This window comes from Melanotaenia boesemani, chromosome 14, assembly GCF_017639745.1.
Source record: "Melanotaenia boesemani isolate fMelBoe1 chromosome 14, fMelBoe1.pri, whole genome shotgun sequence".
Classification (NCBI taxonomy): domain Eukaryota; kingdom Metazoa; phylum Chordata; class Actinopteri; order Atheriniformes; family Melanotaeniidae; genus Melanotaenia; species Melanotaenia boesemani.
Genome location: NC_055695.1, coordinates 7,495,093 through 7,516,390, shown reverse-complemented (window position 1 = coordinate 7,516,390; position 21,298 = coordinate 7,495,093). Strand labels below are relative to the sequence as shown.

The 21,298-nt window shown below is 37.4% G+C and overlaps 1 long non-coding RNA gene across 1 annotated transcript in view; it reads right to left on the bottom strand.

Moving 5' to 3' along the window:
• LOC121653679 overlaps positions 1 to 21,298 on the bottom strand; it is a 31,474-nt gene that overhangs the window by 8,604 nt on the left and 1,572 nt on the right. The window contains exons 3-4 of the long non-coding RNA XR_006012837.1: positions 7,718 to 7,987; positions 7,394 to 7,452 (exon numbers count right to left, since the gene is read on the bottom strand). This is a non-coding gene — a long non-coding RNA (uncharacterized LOC121653679). The remainder of the gene's footprint in view (positions 1 to 7,393; positions 7,453 to 7,717; positions 7,988 to 21,298) is intronic.

Here is a 21,298-nt window from a genome sequence, read left to right as displayed (position 1 = left end):
CTCTTCTACCAGACTGTCTGTATTTACTGAGATATTCACTGGTCATCCATTACATGTGGCACCTGAGACTCAAATACGCGACCAGCAAACTTCCCCTAAACCCCTCTGTATCCTTATTACCTTATCAGAAGAAGACAAAGGAAAGCAGAAGTCTGACTGATTGACTTTGCTGGCTTTTGGATTAGCAATACGACTAACGCAGCTCCCACAGGCCAAGGTGAGGGCTGTCTTAATGCAGCAGCTTTGGGGCAGAAAGCTGCCTAATTTGTGCCTCTATCGCTGCTAGCAGGGCTTCAGGAGGTTTCCTGGGAGACACATGGAGCTGCAGCTAAGACAAAGTAGCATAAGGTTAATCCCAGCAGTGGAAAGTCAGAGGGTATTAGTGGATATTTAAATGAAGGGGGATGAGCACACACCTGTTTAAAACTTCAATGAGAGTGAACATACATTATTTGTATAGCACGCTCCAAAATGTGAACATTTCAGAGTATAAAATTTGTTTAAAATTATATATGTATTAGAATTTGTTTCAGGAGATATTCAGAACATAAAAGTTTGGTCAAATAAAGTGATGACTGCTTCTAAAACTGGTTGGCATTTCATTTAAACAATTCTTCCCTCTGTATTGAAATGACTCCTGTGACATCCTTAAAGGTTCAATGAACCTTTAAGGATGTTCATTTGTTATTATTCTACTCTGAAATTGTATTTAAAAAAAAAAAAGAATCAGCATGAACTGAGCAGAGGTGTGTTAAGCTTCATATGTTACTGTGGTTTCACGGGAAAATAAACTTACTTAAGACCCAAAATTTTGATATCGTCACAATACTGCAGTTGTGGTGTGGTTGTATGCCACTTTTGGAAGAATCATAAGATGAAATTTTAACATTCCCTGCTTGGAATGCTTTGTGCTTCCCACCTCACACAAAAAAGAAAATGCAGGAAGAACAAAATTTAAACTAGGAAATTAATGCTTTCAGTAAGTTTGACTACTTTCAGTGCCTCCTCAGTAATCTGTTTCCCCCCTTTAAGAGAACAGTTATGCTTTAATATTATTAGTATTCAGCAAGAGATTATGGCACAATCTGGAAAAAAAACAAAAACAAGGGTCTGACAAAGCAAAACTACTTATCAGCCAACCAGACCACATTCTGTACTATATGATAAAAGTGCCCATGTGTTTGTTTCCCAGCTGATCATTGATCATTGCAAATAATGTTGTTTGTATACATGCAGAAAAGCTGCAAACGATTTGTACATTTGGTATAAATAAAGTTGTCTGAACCGAAGAGATTTATAGTTGTGAGTCATAACTGTTCTCATTACCAAAGCACAGAAATTAAGACTAATTTTTTTCTTCTCATCTCATATCTCGTCTTACAAAATTGTGTAATATAACCATGAAAGTAAAAAACCTTCATGGATATAGAGGGATTCAACAAATAAAAGCAGTTGATGTCAGCGAGTTCAACTCTTGCTGAACCTTTTTGACATCACTCATCTTGCCTGCAAGTATATTGTAGCTTTTTAATAGGTAGAATATACATATTTTCTATTTATTTATGCTGTTTGGCGCTTCCAAGAACAAGTAGCATTCATGGACATTGATCATTCACCTTCATGTTTAACTTATAGAACAAATGGAGGAACTGAAAGTGAGTAAGTTGATTCCAAAATCTAGTTCTTAAACAAACTGTTGTATTTATTTATCAAAGCAACCTGACAACACTGAACAAACCACAACTTATTTTTCACCTAAAATCTACGTCATACCAGTTAAGATTTTATTAGCACACGCACACAAAAAGCAGCATTAACTATGTCTCTTTCACTTATTCTGTACTCTGCATATTGTCAAAAGAAAAAAAAAAACAGGTTAAGTACAGACAATGTCTAAATCAGCAGGTCAGCTGGCAGACTCAGTAAATGACAGGCTTAATGACTAGCTGCTGTTGCTAATAACTGTCTGCACACAGCTTGCTGGATGAAAAAGGAGCCTGACTGACAGATGTGCATGCACACGTACACACATACGCAGGTGCAGCAGCACACACACTCGCAGATCACAGATGAAATCTGCCCCCAACCACTCCTACTCAATGAGCTGTAATTGGCGGTGAGATCCAACCATCTAGTCCTGCGCAGTGCAGGTCCCACCCACTACTTTAACAGCCCATTAACAGTTATTAGAGGGTCCTTAGGGAGCTATACGGGTCAACACACTGCAAACCTAAGTGAGATTAATAACCCATGAGATTTAATAGAGACAATGCCTCTGTTGGACATTCTTAAAATGTGGGGAATGATGAACAAGGTGTAAAGATAAAAAGAAGCAGCTGAAATTAAAGATGACATACAGTATCTTTACCTCATATTTACAGGCCTCATAAAACATTAATGCAGTTACACTGAGATGGTGGAAGTGGAAAGCTGCTGGTGGCAATATCCAAACCAAATGGGATGAAGCTCTTGTCATCCATTTCATAAATCATAGTAGAAAAAGCACAGATGTATCAATAGATGTTTTAGTCCATGTGGTGAAGGCCCAGGTGGTGTGCAGCTGGTTCACTGAGCCACTGTTAATGAAATTATTTCACAATAGGGGGTGGAGCCTATCCCAGAGCCCTACCAGGTGAGAGGCAGGGTCCCCCTTGACAGGTCACCAGTCCATCACAGAATTAAATTCCATCCCCTTTAAACAAATGCAAGCTCAATTTAAAGTGCATGTCCTGTTGCTTGTATTTCATTTTTGTTAAATTTATGCTTTAAAATTTAAATGTAAATGTCGTTCACATGATCTTTTGAGTTTCCTAAAGCAGAACCAGAACTGCTTCACACTGCTTTTGCATGGATGACACTGAACACTCTAATCTACCCATCCATGCATTTTCTATACCCACTTAATCCCATTCAGGTTTACAGGGGGTCTGGAGCATATCCCAGCCACTATCGAGCGGAAGGTGGGGTACACCCTGTACAGGTAGTCAGTTCATCACATGGTACAGCTCAAGGATAAACAACCTCTCATGTTGACACTCATTTCTATGAATCATTTAAAATAAACTAAATTAACATGCAGGTTTTTGGACTGTGGGAGGAAACCAGAGTACCAGGGGAGAACCCACACATGCACTGGGAGAATATGCAAACTCTACACAGAAAGGCCCTAGCTGAGGATCATACCAAGAACCTTCTCATGAAGTGGTAGTGCTACTCATGACTTTACCGTGCAGCCATATATCTTGCTAATATTTACTCAAACTTTAATATCCATAACCACAGAGCCAACCAACAATTTAATGTACCAATTTAATGTGTGAAGATAGCCTAAATAATGCCTGAATATGACTATAAGACAGTAAAAGTAATTTAAATATTTCATTTTAACTGAACAAAAAACAACAAAAAAAAAAAGTGAAAACCTAATCTGTTACCCTCCACTCTCATGTTCACACACATGCATGCTCACACACACAGATGCCCCATGAACACGGAGATGAGGGGTTGAGGAATCTGTTGGTAACTGATGCATGCAATGTGCCTAGGTGACTGTAACCCTGCAGGAAGACGGAAGCCACCAGTTACAGTGTGGTAACACCAAGATAGCTCATTACCCATCCTGTTCCAAATGAATCCTAAACAGTGTTATTTGTTCCAGTGCAAATCCTGACATTTCAATATGCCAACAGAGAAACAGGCTCATTTGAATTGCTTGTTTATTGCTCCCTAAATGTAAAAAAGTAAAGTGAGGAAGAACAGGGTGAAACTCAGGTGAAGCCAATTCAGTAGAAAATTTCTTTTAAAATGGGTAAAATGTGTTAAATCAGGGATGACATGGCATCAGTAATAAACTTTACAATCAATTAATCATATAGATCCCTCAAAACCCTTACTTTCCATAAAGGACTCGTGTCTGAAGCATGACGGCAGATCGGCGCACTTTCATAAAGTTGAACAACATCCGCGTGTTGCTGCTTTTGTTTATTTGTTTTGGTTCCGTGTGAGTTGCAGAAAATGTGTGTTGGAGTGGGAAAGTGTGGCAGAGGAAGGGTTATTCCCTCCAGACAAACGGATTAAGTTGGATTTATTTATTCATTTATTTTAAAAGAAAAAAAACAAGGTGTCATTGTGGAGGACACCTCTCCAGCCTTTAAAGCATGACATAAGAAGCTTCAGTAAAAGGAGGAAATACAGTTATTACGTTTCACCACATGCAGGATAATCACCAGCTTTTTTTATGCTAAAGTAAAGATAAATTGGTTGGTCGGTTAAATGATGCTAATGTTTATCTAACACAACATTAAAATAAAATGTTATTGTGTTATTTGCAATTTAGTAAATATGAGCAACTGATTGGGTTTACAGTAATGTGGTAGGATCCACTGAATGTTCCATTATACAGATGAGAAACAAAAACCATTTGTATAATGTAGATTTCAGAAATTATTGTATCATCTGATTTTAAAGTCAGAGTTAATCTTGATACTAGCCCATCATGACCCAATGATACAGATACTGCAGCTAGTAGTAGTAATACTGTAGTAGTAGCATACTATAATATAGCCGCCTCCTTTATAGAAGCCATGAACCACATCTAACTACTGTTAGTCTTTAGAAGGAAATGAAAAAATACTTACTCGCTTTGTAATTTACCTTAAAGGTTTTTATGATGCTCTTTTGGAGGTGGAAAACTGAGGACACAGCAGCTCAATAACAATGAGAAATTTATTTTAACTGCAAGTAAAGCTAAAATTATTATTTCAGCATTTCCTACATAGTTACTAAAAATTGCAAATTATATCAACCAAGTAACCTTGTTTAGTTTCTTAGTTCTTAAATAAATGGAAGATGTTAAGGTAAGTGCATGTATTTTATTTCTAATAGTTTTAGAATTGCGTGGCTTTTTGAGGGTTTTCCGTTTCTTTTTGCAGTCAGAAAGTACAGGAAAGTAAACAACAGCAAAGCTATCACATACAGTATATAAACTCTGTAATCAGTTCCAGTTAAACTGCTTACATCATGCTGTATGAACTGCAACACAGGATTCGGTGTCTTGTCCAAGGATACGTTGACATGTCATTTGTAGGAATCCAGAGATCAACCACTGACTTTCTGACTGGAGTATAAATGTTCTTTCTCCCCAGCTAGTCACCCTAAATTATAGGTAACAAGTTCACTCACTTCCACTAACTGAAATGCTTAATGCAGACATTAGTTAGTTAGTTCGACATGAATGACTCTGAACACTTTGTAAGCTAGTTACGCCGGTTTTGCTTTACATCTTGCAGTGTGGCATGACTAAAACCTGTCACACTCGAAATAGTAAAGAGGATTTCAGACTAATTAAAGATTTCCTCTGGTGATGGTGAGCGAGATATAAACAAAACTTTCCTATTTTATGTGATAATTTGTCTAAATTTGTAATAATTCTACTTAATATAGTTGTTACCAACAGGAAAAACCTGTGTTCATTATTGCTTCAGTTTTAACTGGAATCCAAACCAGCTCAAAGATGAACAACAAAAGAAACATACGGCAAGGTTTATAAACAGTTTGTTCCAAAGCACAACGGCATTCAGGAATTAGTTAAGTGCAGTGAAAGGTTTCCTGGCGGTCCTGATCATTTCTTTTCAGAGTGTAAAATTAATCATGCTGTGGTTTGGGGTGTGCAGACTTCAGACTGGGACTCATAGCGGTTCAAAAGACGATGCATCACCAGGATCAGAGAGCAGAGTGATAACACACTGAGTGCCAGACCGTTTCATTTTCTGTCTTAACATGTGAAGAAGATCGAAAGCAATCCACAACACCAAACTTTAAGAATAAAAATAAAGAGAAAATGATAACACCAGAGGAACTACCGAACTTAAGCTTTGATCATTTAATGATCACGCCGATCTCATGAGCTGTCCAAGGTCCTGAATCAAGCTTAACAGTGAACTGGATTATGTCCACTCACTAATGTGATGTGTTTAGTAAATCTGGACCATAATTTTCACATCATTTAAAGAGAAACCTTGCAGCTTCATCAGGTTCACAGCCAATTTCAGATCAGCATTTCCTATTAATAGACTGAATGCCTGTAGTGATGAATTCCTGTGTACATTTCAAGCGTCAAGGCTTTGATTTGTCATTTTATTTTTTAGCATAAAATACTTTGCTGATGTGCAAATCAGTTCTCAATTTTACTTTCTGCCTTTTCCTATTTTCTGCTACACTTGGGTACAATAATTTGATTATTCATCATTGCAGATATTCTGCCCTCTGTGGAGTTTTAAATATTTGTACTTTTAGCCAAGCTTTTTTTATGACTATTCCTGATTAAACATTTTAGATGTGTGTTTCCAGTGTTTCACTATAAAATTTATAAGTATCCTTGAGAGTTTTTTTAGGCTTGTGGACTGTTCTTAGAGTTTACCTTTCACTTGTCTAAATGTTTGGTTGAAATGTTTCCTTTAAAGTAGAGTGGAGCAGGATTGCAAAGAAATTGGAAATATCAAAGCAGAGGACAAGCACCTCAAAACTATAGACACTCACGTTCAAACACAAAAAACAAGACATCAACTACTGTGATTGCGCTGAGACATCTTCACACTCCCTGATTTAAATATTGATGACAACATAAATCAATTCTGCATGCTATGACTCATAAACAAGAAAAGCAGGAGAGGGAGAGCAAACACATTGTTGATTGTTGTCATTTAATCTTTGACTGCACCTCCCACCCATTGGTATTATTTATTCTTTATTTCTATTTCATATTTGCAGCACCTCCCAGAGTTGTTTCAGCAGCAAAGTTAGTTATCACAGTCCTCAGCAGCTCAGTTGAAGTGACTTCTAGACATTCATCAAAGGCATCCTCAGGAGAATCAAAAGGCAAAACTTACTCCAAATTACACCACAGCTTTTCATTTTTGTTCTATTAAAATATTTTGTTTTTCTCAATTTGCCAGGAACTCAATTATTTTAGTCGTGACCCCTCATGCATTCACTGACCTGAATTTGATAACTTTTAAGTTATTTTAAGATTCTGTCCTTCAGTATGTTGGATGCTATAACTAAGCGCAGCAGAAATATTGATTTAATGATCACACGGGGGTGTTATCTTAGTAACATCTAGCATCACATTAATCACCACTGACAAGAAGAATAAGATTAGATTGAATCACTTTCTGAGCTTTTGGTGTTGTAAGTTGTTATTCTAACTAAAGCAAGCAGAATTTTTTTCCACTGTGGCACAAACAGAGCATACAACATGAAGCATCGTGGGGAAAAAACAATTGGTATTTTCTTGACATGCAAGAATGTAAAACATTAATAAGTGAAACTCAAATATGAATGCACACACGAGTTATTGCAGAGCAGATTAACAGTGTAGTGTGTTCAAACTCACCGGTCTCTGCAGAAGGAAACTTCAGGTATCACTCCCTTCACTTTAAACCAGGAACTAATCTGAAGGCCAGACATGCAGAATGTTTACATTGGTAATCCGAAAAACTCTTTTGTCAGGACAAATTTGATTCAAATTATTTATTATATTAAGTAAAATATAACCACCTATTATTGTTCTGACAATTTCTCGGGTAAGCTAGCAGCTTCTAGACATCCTTAAGTAAGTATTCGTTATTTTAAGTTAGTTAAACTCTTGAGAATTAATAGGGTATAATGAGAGCAGACTATATAAGTAGACATTTCATGCTTTTTGAGATGGTCTGACCTTTAAAATCCATGGGAACAATCTTCCCAGGTGTCACCCAGGTGATAATCCGGCAGATCCAGTCATTTAAAGGCTGCATGTCCATCAACAGTCAACAACAAGATGTGGAATTAAAGACGAGACCAGTCAGCTTGAATCCTCTGTACTTTGTAATCCTTCAGCAGAATGATCGCTGCAATATTTTTTTCTCCTCCTCCTCATCTTCATCTCAGCTTCAGACTCCTCTGTGGAGGTGTAACCACCTCTGCGTGCAGGGCCAGCCGGATGCACCTGCAAGAAGACAACAGGTAAGAGGGGATCTGCAGCCCTCTGTGCAGCTGAAGTCATTCTATCACTCCTCTCCTCTCCTCAGCATCGACAACTCTGTCTGTTCCTCAGAGTCTCTGCCAAGAGTAGCCGGGCACAGCAGTCCTGTTTTGCCGCTCTTTGCCAAACACACAAACACACACACATACAGAGGAGCGTGTTGTGTTTTTTTTTTTTTTTTTTTTTTGGTTTTGTTTGTTTTTTTTCTTCTTCTTCTTTCTTCTTTTTTTCCAGCAGCCAAGCTAACCCTGAGCCGGGGCCCGGTCTGCCTTTGAGATGCTCTCTAGCCTACAAACGCAAGACAGCTTTCATTATCTTGCCCGTCGCAGCGCAAGGCCTAGCTTCTAAAAGCTACTGATTTCTTTCTTCCCTTAGCCCCCTGCACAAAGGGAGGGCATTTTGTAAATTACTTGCTCGTTTCAGACCAACAAAAGGTACTTTCATTGAACCCTCCTCCCCCCCACTGCTCTCCTTCTATCCTCCCGCCATTTGATTTTGCTCAAATTTGATTACAAGGCTTGAAAAAGGAAGAGAAGAAAAGAGAAGAGGAAATAAGAAAGCCCCACAGATGGCGTGTTCATTCAGTGCTGTGAATGGCTTTATATGGGCTGCCTTTATACATGTGGCAATCCAAAGACGCTTCAGCCGCTCTGCTAAAAAAAGAACTTGACAAAATTATTGGTTTGGCGGCTTTCTTACATGGCTGACATGGAGAACTCTGTGAAAGAAATGTCTGCCTCCTCTTTCTCTTCCTTTCTTTCGTGCTTCTTGTCTCCACACCTCTCTCTCTCTCTCTCTCTGGGTCACACACCTTGATCAAAACAAACTACACGATGTGTTTTTATTCAGAAAGAAACACCATGTTTGCCTACACACGTGTCATTATATTAACAACCACTTGCCCCGAACCTGCAACCAGACACATTCCAAGACAATAAGGTCACATAATCAGTAGAATAGACAGAAGAAAATTAATGGCATGAGGCGCACTCAACATAAGATTCAATATCAAATACACACATACACCCACCTCAAATCAATCAACTCAGATCGAAAGTGAAAACATTATAAAACATGGAAGCGCAGAGCTTTCAGTTCTCTCACAGGCTATAATCCTGTTTCCACAATGGAACACTCACTCTGCACTTGTTTTCCTCAGGAGGATAATTACAGGTTTCTAGACAAACATGCTCTCTCGTTCTCTCTCTCACACACACACAAACTCTGCAGCTTTGACTTCTTTCCAACACATGAACATATGCTGCAGAGTAGCCGATCTAGAGTGAACTATGACTTGTTATCCCATTACCAGATCATCAAACACTATAGTCCACCGAGACGGAGAGATGATCGGGGTCCTTGTATGGTCACTCTGGTCAGAATGGGTCGGTTCATTCCTGGTTTCACTAACAAGACATCAACGTCCAGGTCAGAGGCTGTCCCATTCCATCAGTGTGTTAAAACGGTAGCCATCACTGAGGTCAGGTCACCAGAAAAGCTTCTTTCACAGCCAATGTTCATGTTTTAAAGGAACTTTCTCTTTGTTTTATCCTGATACAAAAATTTAACTCACATTTTGAAGAGCTTCAATAAGATCTGTGCCCAGAAGTGAAAGAAATAAAACTGGATGCTAAAACCAGCATACTATCTTCTTCATTATGACAATAAAATCACTTTGTGACAGTTCCAAACATTATAGAACTGTCATTAAGGGATTTTATTGTCATAATCATCATCACATATTATTACATGATACAGTCATTACTGCTGGAGGACATCATTTTGTAAAGTTTTTTAAATGCCTTAAGCAACCTCCATAAAATATGGATGAAACTAATAAAATTCCAATGTTTCAATCTGTTTTTCCAGATCTGTTTACATTTTTATTATCTCTAGAAATTAAGCCTCTAAAACCGCATCCATGGCATGTTATTAAACAAATATTAAAATTAAAGGGACATTATGTAACATTTTCTGTTGTTGTCTGCATGTATATATGTGTTATCATTGGTGTAGTATGACCTCCGCTAATGATCTGACACATTCTCGTAAGCAAAGAATTTTAGATTTGTTTATATGTCTGACAAGTAAGCTGGTATGGGAGTGCCATGATGATCTGCAATCTTGAAACTACAGCTGCCAGCAAGGGACAAATAGCACCAACTACACATTTTCCCTGTGAGCCAACACACAGTGACTGAGACGTGAGAGGAGATAAATGAGAGAGGCTTATAACCCCAGCAAGTTGGAAAATCTGTTAAATTGTTATTCAAAAAAATGCAGGACCATACATGTGCAGCAGCAGCACAGTGACTGTTTTACCATCGCCAAGAAAGCAAAAAAGGGGACTTAAAAGGCAGCATGGCCAAATGATACAATAAAGGAGGATCAATATCATGCTAGCCTTCCCCAGGTGGAAAGAGCTCAAGAAGGAGAAAGATTTTAAAAAGGATGCTGAAGTTGCAGCTTTCCCCTCAGTAAGTCAACGGTACTGTCTATATTAGCTTAAGGCTAACTTTTTTATTCAGTTTTGTTGGACAGTGTTGCTCGTTACCATGGGCAGCACAAGTAGTTTCTGTTAAAATACACCAACTCATTTGTAGAGAAGTGTATGTTTGTGTGGTTTCAGTCACTTTTATAGTCACGATAAACGGCAGCTTTCAGTCACATTAAAGCCAGACTAAAAGCCGGTGAGAAGGCTTTATAAGCTGGCTTTTACTGTGACAAAAAGCCGGTGTTGTGTCAAGGTTAGTTTCCCTATCGAGATCCGTTCCTCCTGTGAGAACCATTCTTCCTTCTAAACACCAGGAACCAGATCTGACAGTGAATTTCCGTCCACCAGATGTTTTCCCCCTGAACCAGTTGTGATCCAGAGGGAACTTCTTCATCTTCTTCACTTGAGTGTGTTAAGTTTGAAATACAGTAACTGTGTTACTGGTTAATACTTCTGTATTTGTTTCATGGTGGTCACATATGTATATTGTTATTGGGAAGGGGGCAGAAGTCCGGTTGCTGGTATTGTGAAGTAAACGGAAGTAGGTGAACTGCGATGTAAATATAGCGGCAGTGAATAAATTATCGTTCAACTTCAGAAGTGAATTCTTTGTATGTAACAGAGGGAACACTCCATGAACTATCGGATAACATGCTTTCATCAGTATTGTAAAGGCTTTTTGAGATATGGCGGCTACCATGGTTGCAATACAAGTTTGAGAAAGTGAGACACTAGAATGCAATACACAATTCCAGTGTTAGATGGCAGTACTTCTTACACAATGTCCTTTAACATAATCTGTTTAGTTAGAAGCCAAGCATAGAGGCACCACTGAGGGCACTGAGTTTGGTTTGAAGCCAAATAACAGCTGAAGTTTAGTAACTTTCATTTCATTTCATTTCACTTATTGATTTAACAGGGACAGTGCATATTAAGAGACATAGAAAAGTATTGGTGTAAATATGCCAGGGTTAGCCAAAAGGCTAATTTTCACCTGTAGTTCCTGGCCAGATCTTATCTTACTTGAAAGAAGGTTACTTTGCATGAGAGGGTTGATGCCAAAGGTGCTATTCATACTGATCTAACTGCTGGCAATGTATCCCCAAGAACAAGTTTATGACAGCCTTTAAGATGTTCTCAAGTTTAACAAAATTTTGTCATTAGCTTTGCAGCTCTTTAGTTAAAACTAAACACTTGAAATAATTGACTTGTAGGCTTTCTAAAGTTTATATATGTGGTTGCCCGGCCAGGTCATGATACATGAAAGTAATCTCTGTTGTGTCAGCCAAGGTGGAACTGTATTAACTTTTTTTTTTTTTTTTTACATAAGACTGTTAATAATAATAGTAATAAATGTATGGACATAAATTCTTGACTCCCGATTTCAGCATTTAGTCACTGTCATCTTTGTGTTTTCATGTTAGAAGTGACCATTTTTGAGCAGAGGAAGAGAGAATTTTTGTCACTTAGCATTTAACAATATGTTAAATGTTATGTCTCGTTTGTGTTGTTTCAAAAACATTTGGAGATTTCAGATGCCCATTGGAGGTGCTTTAAATAGCATGTTAAGGCACTTTTGCAACTGACTGTACATGTGACAGCACTTAACTATATCTGCTTTTATAGTCTGTGTTCTTTAAAGTTGCTGTCTGGAGGACTATGGTAGCTGTGGCTCAAGCTGAGCAACTGAAACGATTAAAAATCTAAATTTGTCCAAACACACATTACCAATTAGTTCCATTACTACTCAAAACTATTCCACAAAAAGATGTTATGCTGTACTATTAGGCAACACCTCTTATGTCTATTCATCAGATGTAAGGGCAAATTTCATTAAAAAGATTTGCCCTTAAATTTTCAACAAGTCTTTGTTTCCTTTCAAATGAAAGACGAATGATTAATGTCCAGTAATTCAAAGCTCCTCCATTTTTCCTAATACCTGTTACATAGGGATGCTACAACAAATTAAATTAGAAATAAATTGTCAACAAGGACGAAACTTATACTTGTCTTACAAAGAAAATAGTTTAATTCCACAAAAAACCCTGAACTACACACACCCGCCTGACATAAAACCATAAACTGCTGACAGGTCGCAGCAGAAGCTCTCACAGCTCCAATATCTACCGTTTTGCAGATTTTAGCAGTAGCAGCCACCGTCACCAGGATGACCCACATTACAGTTTCCCCACAGCTTGTCTGACCAAGGTGCACCATGGTGGAGTATAACCCTACCTTCCCAAACATTTTTTTTTACATTTAATGAGGACAGGTTGGTATTTTTTATTAGTGATGAGGGCAGAGATTCCCCTCAGTGGGTAGAGACCGTTTATAATCAGCAGCTGAGGCTCCATACGCAAACCTGAGGTAATTATTGTCTCTAGATAACAAAACGGAAAGCAGGGTTATTTTTTTAAGTAGAAAATAAACTAGAGATAGAAATGACCTTAATATTATTTCTTTCCAGGCATTTCCAACAAGAGTACCCCATCTGAGGGTTTGATAAAAGGATTATGCAGCCAGCCTTATGTGGCTGCAGTCAAATCTGGATATGGAGGGAGAGCTGTTTGATTGAATAATTCTTGTTTCCTTTCTGCCAAGCAAGCAGTCCTCTTTGGGAAAAGTAAAAATCAGCATTATGCCAGATTTAAACATGTGCTCTGACAGTCTGTAGATGTCAGTCTGTCTGTTCTGTATGTCTGACTACCAGCCAACATGTCTACATTTATAGTTTCTGACTAGGCCTAAAACACATTTGTACATTTTTGCAGAAACATTATTTGATTTAAAAATGTAGCATGCCTTCTCTACACCGAATCATCAGAGTCTCAATGTGGTCAACTCGAAAATACTGTGAAGATAATAGACAATGTAGATTCCACAGGACCAAAGTCATCACTGTCTTCAAACTTGAACCAGACCTGAAATAAACTAAAGCCTTTTTCTGAACATGTATCTGAGCTGTAAACATAATTTTATTTAATGACCGCCCTGGCTAAATGTTTACGTCACGGCTTTCTTACAGTCTAAGCATGTAGGAAAATTATGCTCAGCGTTATTTGTGTTCATTTAATGTTTTTAAAATGTGTTCGTATTGTAAATGACCCGATTAAGCCACTTCTGAGTTATATTCCTCAAACATAGTTTACCTCAATAAGAGTGATTATTAAGGTTATCACTGGTTAATTAACAGGAATGAAAATATTTCAGAAAAAAACATTACCAATAAATCACTGTGGACATCAGTTTTAGCTCCAAAGCAAAGCTGAAAATGAATCTGTTTGACTTGCATTTGAAAAATCAGTTTCTATCTTCTTTTAGAGCAATTCATTATCTTTTTGTTTTTTTAAATTGTTCATATGCATACAAAAACAATAGGTCTGCTTATACATTCAGAATTCTGTCACTGCAGCGTTTAAGTTAACTGAATAACAAAAATAAAGCAATCCCACAAAAACTCTTGTTTCTGCTGTCGATGTACCAGAAAATTGCTTTTCCAAACAAATTTGGATTCAGACTGTTAAAATAAGGCAACATTATTCATCTGCTGTTATCAGGCATCATCAGCAGTGAGAGCAGACTGCTGTTAAGGTGTCTGACCTCAGAGTTTAGTTGTCATAACAGGGTTGTGACCTCATGACCTGCAGTCTTTACAGACGTCTCCTCCAATCAGTCCCCCAGTGCTTCGATAAAGCCCTCTGGGATGAAACAGGCTGCTGGGATAGAGAGGGGGCGTGAGATTTATATATATGTGATGGAACTATGAGCGTGCATGTGTGTGTGGTCGTAAATTGTCACGTTTGGTTACAGAGATATAAGCAAAAGCCCCAAAGAGAGATGATTTTTTCTTTACATTATTATTAATCTCTTGCAGAGCTTAGTTTAGGATTATCACATATGTGAAGATGAAAATTAAGATTAGAAATTGTAAGCAAGATGCTTAAGCAAAGGGTAGTGTGTTTTTAGAGAATAACTAAGTGTGTAAGAGAAGGTCTGGGTTGGGTTAAATTGGATTATCAATTTATTTAAAAAAAAAACACAAATGTCAAGAGTTTTTTTTTCTAGTTGGCTCAAACACACTATATATTAAATCTAAACATAAATATCGAGTTTACCTTTTTTCGTCATATTCCTTATATCATGAATGTAAGGTGGGAACAGGGAGGCCATAAAGTTCCCTGCTGGGCTTCAGTGTCTTTATAGACATGTTATGTATCTTTGATTCAAGGGGCACCTGAGCATCACTTTATGCAACGTCCGACGCTAAACCCTGTGAGCTCCATGAAACAGGGTCTCCAAAAAAAAGAGCAGGTCTGATGAAGACCAATAAACGCATCACACCCAAATTGGACTTTTGGATGAGTGTCTGGAGAGTTGTACAAGCTTTGAGCTAAAAGTGAGTGAATATGTCACCTACATCCTGGAAATAATGACTACCAATATACTGTGTTATTGTAAACATGACTATTATTTTACACAAATAAAAATAATGCATTTTAAAGATGCCTGCAAAAAACTGGGTTGAAAAGCTTTAAAAAAAAAAAGCATCTCTGATTCCTCACACTGGTTTGATTGGCTCTACTCTCTACTAGTCATCAAACTTAGTGACTGCCACCAGATTTAGTTATTTTTCAGAAACCTTCAGGGAATTTAAAAGAAAAAAGCAACAAGAGGCAATTTCCTTTTAGGTTAAATCTTTGCAACTTCATGAAGATCAGTGTCACCAATATTGTTCTGCATAGACAGGATCTAGTTTTCTGTTTTGTGACAAACAAGGAGACGCACTCAGATTTGTGCATCAGGACAACAGAGCTGAGAGAGAAAAGCAGCTGACAGTCAGCTATACCTCAGATTTATCATCACATGCTTAAAATCAATGCACAGAAATGCCCTTTAACCTTTTAAAATCCTTCCATTTTCACCTAAAACGCGTATTTATTAAATAAATACTCATGGACCAATTATTTTACTGGGCTACTTTTACATGACCCTTGCTGATGTAAGAGATGGTTTATCTGCTACTGGAGTGCAGTATGGCTTTAAAGATAGACTGCATGGGCAACTGGTCAGAAATAAGTGTTTACTGAATCTACAGTTATGATTGTAGCCTGGAAAGGTATACATCATTCACATCTCAAGAATCTTTCCAATGGTGTATAACATGTGCAGGGACTTGATGGTGGACTGAGTAAAATCTACATTCATTTATCCCCAACGGGTAACTTGATTAAATGGTATTTTCTTGTCAGATGCACATGATGCTTGGAAAATCAAAGTTTGGTAACAGCAGAACAGAGCTTCAAAAGCAGCACTCTGGAAAGGCTGCGTTAAAACAAAGAATATGTCAGACATTTTTCATAACATAACTTTTCTTCCATTAAATTGTAGTTAAATGATGTTTGTCCCACTGCAGCAGCAGCCGAAACGGTCGGTCTCTAAGCATGTCATCGGACTCTTTGTCCACTGGTTTGATTTGCTAGAAAGGTTAGATGATACTTAGAGCTTGGTTTAAGAAAATATTTATATTATTATAATTATCTAAGCAACAGTCTGTCGCTCAACATTTACTTTAAAAAATGTTTCTGTTTAGTGTCATACAAAATATAAATGTGCTTTAGCACCTTATATACGAGAAGCTGTTTTTACAGAATCACTTACTAACACACATTTACTAGAGTCAATGTTGTTAAATAATTTTTTATTTATCATTTTATCAGTTTTATTGATTTTCATCCACAACAGCTTTTTTTTTAATAACATACATTCAGAAAGAGTTTATTTGAAGAATTTGGAAATCTTTGTTGATCTAGAGTTCAAACCAGATCAAGACATGAATCTAACTGAGCAATAACAATTTAACCTTATAATGCTGTATGTATCATATTTGAGCCAAACAGTTTGAGACCTGTTGCATCACTTTATGAAAAAAAATTGTGTTCAAAACCCTGTTGTACATAATCTGATACTTGTCTTCTTCGCCCTGGTGGATACCAGGAACAAGAAGACTGTACAAGAATTTTGACATATCACATGGTAATCAGCGGTAAATATACAAAAACTATTTTTGTTTATATATATTTATTTTTTTTATTTTTATTTTTTTTACATGTTGTTAAAGAGCCAAATAAGGAAAAAATTCCCATTTTTTCTTGGGCAGGCACTAAAGGCTTAAATGTTTGGAAAAGTGGCCACTGCAGTCCTTCCTATATTCCTTATTTTTGTAAACAGTGTTGAATAAAGACATAACATTATGCATCCAATGTAAGCACAATCCGAGGAACCATACTGTTTTATTAATATTCACACATGCAAACTATTGATCCTGTTTAGCATGATGGCTAATGTAAATGAGACGTGCATGAAATTAAAGATTTTGTGGTCATTTTACAAATTTAAACAAATGAAAATAAACACTATCATTGCATGTAAAAGTAAGCAAGATACCCAAACTCATACAACTTTCACAACCTAAAAGTTGAGAAGTTCAGAAGTTCTAGATTAGTTTTTTTGTAGCCTCATTGTAGTTGAAGGTTATGGATGCTCTCATTACAACCTCTGACTTCTACGACCTATTCTTCTCTTTATTTGCACTGAAGTGTTTCTAAATCTTAACGATACAAGGTTGTGAATGAAAATAATCTGATAAAGGATCACCAAATTATTTTTAATGTTTCAATTAGAAAGAACACTTTATATGATGGACCACTAAAACAAATTCTTGATGCAACAAGAAGCTTCAAAAAAACTTTCATTACAGGATCTGAAGGTAAAGCTGCAACTGATGTTGAAGTACTGCGCAAGAGAACAGACCTCCTTGAGTCATGTGATCCAGACAGACCAATCAGACTAAAAGGTTCAGCTAATTATTAAGTTATCTCTGTGATTGCACATGTACCATGCCAAAAACAGCTTGAAGACTATCTAAGGCCACCTGCCCAAAAGAAGAATTAATAATAATGTAATAGATTAACAATGCACTTTTCAGTCACCCAAAGCACTTTACTTTATCCATTTACTCCTCATTCATACTTAGTGATGGTAAGCTACATGTAAAGTAGCTGCCCTAGTGCAGACTGATGGAAACGTGGCTCCAACAGTATCGTCCAACCACATCTCCACCACCAAACATTCATTCACCAGCAATCCCGACAGTGGAGGCAAGGAGCGTGAAGCCTTGCCCAAGGACACAACGACAGATTGGCAGATGGCGTGGGACACCAACCCTCCGGTCACTGGACTGCTGCCTCATTTAAATTAGCTGACCTTTCATCAGAATAAACATTGTCAGCACACAAGTAAACCCACTAAGGAATGGTGCAAAAAAAGACAGGAGGGTTATAAAAGTCTTAGTAATAATAAATAGATAGATAAATAAATAAAATAAAATAAAATAAAATAAACAAGCAATATATAGACAAAAATATCTCAAACTTTCTGGAAGTAAAGATATTGTACATGCACTGATATAAAGTTAGAGTAAAATTCCACCGGCCATTTGGGGTGAATCCACTTTTTCACATGACTGAATGCTTTAATAAATAGATTCTAACATATCGGGCCAACATTATCAGTTGATTTTGGCTTATCATAGAAAAAGATTTTTGAGGAAACTCATTAGTATTATCACGGTTTGTGTGGCTGGTTTAAATCGCTCCAACAACTCCATCACCAGTTCATCCAGAATGTGTCCAAACTTTCTACAAGGATTGTATAAATCATGCTGGCCAATGCACTGATGTGGAAGTAGTGATGTTATCACTCCCTAAACATACAACACTGCTACACTCTAGTTGAGATACTTTTAATAAATACTTTTACAAAACCGGTAATAAAGCATATGATTTTAAAAATCCAGATGTGGATGTGATTTTGTCAAAATTATTAGGTAAAAGTGACAATACAATGTAAGTAGTTAGTGAGTAATAGGAAAAATACTTTTCTTTTAAGTTGATATACAAAGTGGATTTTTCATTTTTAATAACAAGGAACTTTTTGATTACTTACTTTGTCATGTGTAATAAAAAATAGCTTAAGTGATTCCAAAATTAAATACTTTGTAATGTGTGGTTTCTGTCTTTCAGCATAGTAAATAAAATAAAATTTGGGGGACAAAATTCTCATCATGTAAAATATATGAAGATTTTTTTTCTGAACACTTCACTGTTTTAAAAAAGAACAAAAAACTAAAAAAAAACAACAGACAAACAAAAAGAAACAAGAAATAAAAACATATCCAGTGTTGAACTAAAACCATTAAACACTCAATAAATATACAAATGTTTATAATGTTGGAGAAAAAAAAACAGATTTAAGACAAAAGACAATTAATAGCAACAGATGCTAAAGGTGGCAAATGAACAATGAGCCTCCTGAATGTGAACACATCATGTCAGAGTGTTAAAATGAGCACCACGCCTCCTGGCTGAGAGGAGTCATTCCAGAAAATGATTGGTCAGAAAAATAATCCCTTGACAGGAGGTCAAAACCTGACTCAAACAAACTAGCTCTGACTTAAAGCTGATCAAACCACCAGATGGATCAATACTGTTTTAAACATGAGGAAAAAGCATTTGGTCACTTGCACAAACCAAAAAAAAAAAATGATAGCTTCACCACAGTCCAGATGACAACCTTCTTTTCTGCAACTGCTAATTAGCTAATGACTAAACTTGGTTATTCAGATACATGTATCCAAAACAACACCACGCAGATTACCTCGAGCCCTTGCACATCTCAGCCGCCTAAGAGCTCAAAGTAAATGCCAAGCCCAGCTGCAACTCACAAAACACAATCAAATGCAGCTCTGCAAGAAAAAAAACTTCATATTATTCTTCTTCGCCTCCTCCAGGCAGCCTTATAGTCTCCCTGTTGAGTGGGAAAAAGACCTTCACTGTCCCTAAAGTATCTTATTGTCATTTCTAATCAATCCTCAGAATCATAAACAATCTCACAACTTTTTTTTTTCAATTCAGCTCTATCTGTTTATGCAGTTCCCAGAAGGCATTGCCTTTTATGCTCATCCTCTCTGGCGGCAAAGTTGTCGGGAAAACAAATAGCGGCACAGAAGAAAACAAAACAAAGTCTCCTGAAATACCTTGTGGATGCCCAGAGGAAGGCGCTGGACAAACAGATGAGCAGATAGGGTTCCTCTGTCCTCCTCTCTCAGGCTGCCTCCTCTCTCGGCGTGCTGTGGAGAGTGACTGCTCACAGCCCGCCTGGCATATCTAATTAGAGCCAGGCTGTTGCCACTATCGGGCAGAGGATCTACCTCTCCAATCTCTCCTGACTCAATCTTCCCCATCTCTGATTTTCTTTTATATTTATGCTGGAATATTTAATTGTAGACAAAAGGTTACTCTGGGCTCTATTCATCGCACACAGGCAGAATAATCTCCTTTAAAAGGCTTGACATTTCAGGCTTTTCAAAAGGGGCTGAAAAAATTATATCCCCGCTTTTGTTAATCAATGAAGTAGAACTCCCCCGAACAAAAGAATTAAATTGCTTGGTTGGGTTAATAAAACACACAGAAATAGCTGCTTCCTGTGGGCTTTTGTGCCTGTCACTGGCTCCCCCCCATATGCATCCAGCACTGTAATTCCATATGATTTGGGGGGCAAAACTCTCATTTCTCCACACAGTTGGCTTTTTAAATCCTATTGAATGTGCAGCCTGTGAGGCTGGCTGATTGGGACCCCTTGCCTGAGCCTGGCTGCCTGGCTGGAAGAACAGACTCTCTCCATTTAAATCTGACTTCCACGAAGGAGAAACAGCAAGTTCACTACAATTTACAATTCTATACTGCCCTTGCCTGTGAAAAAAACATTGTAATTATGCAAATGATAGGGGGTAATAATTAGCCCCTTCACTGTCCCATTGTGTTAGCTGCCGCCATGTTTCAGTCCAATGGTAGGAGAAATGCAGTAGGACATGTTCTGGTTTAAATTGCTCCTCACAGTCTGCAGATGTGCACAAGATCACCCTGAACCAGGAAGAGCTTGTGTCTGGTGTCTGCATACAACAATATAGCAGAAGACAGCATCGTAGCTGTGACCGAGCTGCACGCCACTGCAGCACAGAGGCCTACTGGTATATCTCCACTAAAATGCTATACAAACATCTTTTAGTAGAATAAAAATAGACAAATCTGCAAGTGAAACAACAGTTGATATTCTTAGATACTTGACAACTTTCGTGCACTTCTAATCTACACAACTTTCTAACTACAAACCTTAGAATTTTCTAGACATGTTTCAGAAGAACTGCATACACAGCAGTCCTTTAGAACTTAATAATAGAGCTAAAAAGTTGAACAGAACAGGTAATCCTAACTGAGCAAGTGTGTGATAAGGATGGATGTTTCATACTATTATCTCCCTCTATGTTGCCTCCACTTGCTCAACAATACTGCAGGTTTTGTATTGGGTTAATATTATTTAATTACAATTTTCTTGGAAGATTTTAGAAGAAAGTATTTTTATAGGCCCTTTACCTTTTTATCTCAATAATCCTTAAATTTATAGTACAGAAATTTACAATTTATTTTAGGGTAAGGTATGGGGAATCATCAAAGGCTAGAAGATTCTGATTAACAGAGGATGCTAGCTGTGCTGATGCTTGCTCTAATTTCAGCCACTTTGACAATATTAGCTTTATCAAACTGGCTACATAAACAGTCATTATAATCATACGTATGAGGTTCTGTGCCTCATATATTAGGGGTGACAATGAAGATCTGTTCCAGGGCTACTTAATTAGGTCCTACCAAAGCCGCAGTCCTGGA